This window comes from Otolemur garnettii, unplaced genomic scaffold, assembly GCF_000181295.1.
Source record: "Otolemur garnettii isolate 467f Iridium unplaced genomic scaffold, OtoGar3 scaffold00058, whole genome shotgun sequence".
Lineage (NCBI taxonomy): Eukaryota > Metazoa > Chordata > Mammalia > Primates > Galagidae > Otolemur > Otolemur garnettii.
The window spans coordinates 20,420-23,068 of NW_003852453.1; the positions used below are offsets into that span (position 1 = coordinate 20,420).

The 2,649-nt window shown below is 41.3% G+C and overlaps 1 protein-coding gene and 1 pseudogene across 1 annotated transcript in view; one reads left to right on the plus strand and one right to left on the minus strand.

Annotated features, from left to right (window-relative positions):
* Nucleotides 1-2,649, minus strand: part of SHCBP1 (SHC binding and spindle associated 1) — a 43,923-nt gene that overhangs the window by 8,416 nt on the left and 32,858 nt on the right. The window lies entirely within an intron of this gene.
* Nucleotides 488-627, plus strand: LOC111726263 (annotated as a pseudogene).

A 2,649-nucleotide genomic window follows, 5' to 3' on the forward strand; every position in this document is an offset into this window, starting at 1 on the left:
AACCCGCCACCTTAGGTGTATGTGGCTGGCGCCTTAGCCGCTTGAGCCACAGGCGCCGAGCCAATGTCAGAGATGTTAAAAGTAACTGATTTTAAAGCAGTTGTGATAAAAATGTCTCAATAGGGAATAATAAACATGCTTAAAACAAACGAAAAATTAAAGTCTCAGTAACAAAACAAAAGATATAAAGAACCAAAGGGAAATTTTAGAACTAAAAAAATATGATAACTAAAATAAAAACCTTGGTTAGGACAACTGCAACAAAAAAACAGCCGGGCATTGTGATGCACGCCTGTAGTCCCAGCTACTTGGGAGACTGAGGCAAGAGGATCGCTTAAGCCCAAGTGTTAGAGGTTGCTGTGAGCTGTGATGCCACAGCACTCTACCAAGGGTGACAAAGTGAGGCTCTGTCTCAAATAAAAAAGGAATAAAACTATAAAATTTTTAGAAAAATAACAGAAAATCTTTGAGGTCTACAGCTAGGCAAAGAGCTCTTAAGCTTAACACCAAAAGATTAACCCATAAAAATAAATGATACTGTTTATAACACACTCAAGAGGAATCTGGGGTCAATGTGATAAGGGGCACACAACTTGTGGCCTCCCTATGAACAAAGTCCCTACATGTGAAGAAGAAAAAAAGTATAAAATGTATGTAAAAGTATAAAGTGTCTAGGTGATCACTGTATAATTCTTTCAGCAGTACTGTATGTTTGAAAAATTGCCTAATAAAATACTGAAAAATTCTTTTAAAAAACTGATAAACTGGACCTCATCCAAATTAAAAGCTTTATAAAAGCCAAATGAAGATGAGAAGACAAGCTACAGAATGGCAGAAATTAACTGAAAACCACACACCCAAAGTACTAGTATCTAGAATATAAATACAATTTTAAAAGTAAAAAAAGACAGCAAAAAAAGGGACAAACAATCCAATTAGAAAATGGGCAAGAATCATGAAAAGGATTTCACCAAAAAAGATAAAAGAATAGCAAATAAGTCTATGAAAATCCATTCGACATCATTACCACCAGGGAAATGAGTTAAAACCGCAATGGGACATTCCTACACTTTCCAGAAATGGCCAAAATAAAAAATAGTCAAAACACTAAATGCTCCCAAGGATACAGAGAAACTGGATCACACAAACATTGCTAGTGGAAACGTAAAATGGTACAACCACTGTGGAAAACACTCTGGCGGTTTTTTATTATTATTACTATTATTTTGAGACAGAGTCTTACTATGTCGCCCTTGGTAGAGTGCCGTTACATCACAGCTCACTGCAACCTCCAACTCTTTAGTGATTCCCTTGCCTCAGCCTCCCGAGTACCTGGGACTACAGGCGCCTACCACAATGCCCAGCTATTTCTTTGTTGCAGTTGTAACTGTTGTTTAGCAGGCTCTGGCCGTGCTTGAACCTATCATCTTCGGTGTATGTGGCTAGGCCTACTCACTGAGCTATGGGAGCAGCCCCACTCTGGCAATTTCTTAATCTTAAAACAATTTAAACACACAACTACCAAATATCCTGCTATTACATTCCTGGGTACTTACCACTAAGAAAAGAAAACTATGTTTACTCAAAAACCTGTGCACGGATGTTTAGAGCAGCTTTCTTCATAATAGGCAAAAACTAAAGACGATATGACCTTCAACAGGGGATCAAACAAACCGAGGAACAACCACACAGGGGATGACTAGTCAACAGTAAAAAGGAAGAAACTACCAGTATACACGATGGCCCGGACAGAACTCTGAAAAACTGGCCATGGGAACAAAGCCAATCCCAGGAGGTGGGTTACACACTGTGTGACCTCCATTTATATGACATTTCTAAAATGAAGACAGAACAGAAATGAAACAGATGAGGAGGCTGGTAGGAAAGGCAAGCAGGTTTGGCTGTGAGAGGGTGACATGGTGGGAGGAAGGGGACGGATGAGGGGTTACTGAGTGGGCACCACATGCATTATTCAGTTGACAGTTACTCTCCAAGCCCCAACTTCACCACTCTGTCATACATCCATGTCACAGAATTGCACACGGACCTCTTAAATTTATACATGTGAAAAATAAAATCTTTTTATTTTCTTATAAAGACAGAGTCTCACTTTATTGCCCTCAATAGAGTGCTGTGGCATCACACAGCTCACAGCAACCTCTAGCTCCTAGGCTTAGGCGATTCTCTTGCCTCAGCCTCGCAAGTTGCTGGGACTATAGGTGCCTGCCACAACACTGGCTATTTTTCTGTTGCTGTTGTCACTGTTGTTTTAGCTGGCCCAGGCCAGGTTGGAACCCATCAGCCTCAGTGTATGTGGCCAGCCCCCTACCCACCGAGCTATGGGCGCTGCCCAGAAATATTCTTTAACTTCACTGAGTCAGTGTCAACCCTCTAGTTGTGATATTGTACTACAGTTTTACAAGATGTTACCACTGGGGAACACTGGGAAAGGGCACACACATAAGACCACTCTGCATTATTTCCTATAACAGTCTGTGAATTTACAATTATCTATAAATGAAAGTTTAGGCTCGGCGCCTATAGCTCAACCAGCTAAGGCGCCAGCCACGTACACCTAAGGTGGCAGGTTCGAATCCCCAGCCCGGACCCGCCAAACAACAATGACGGCTGCAACCAAAAAATAGCCGG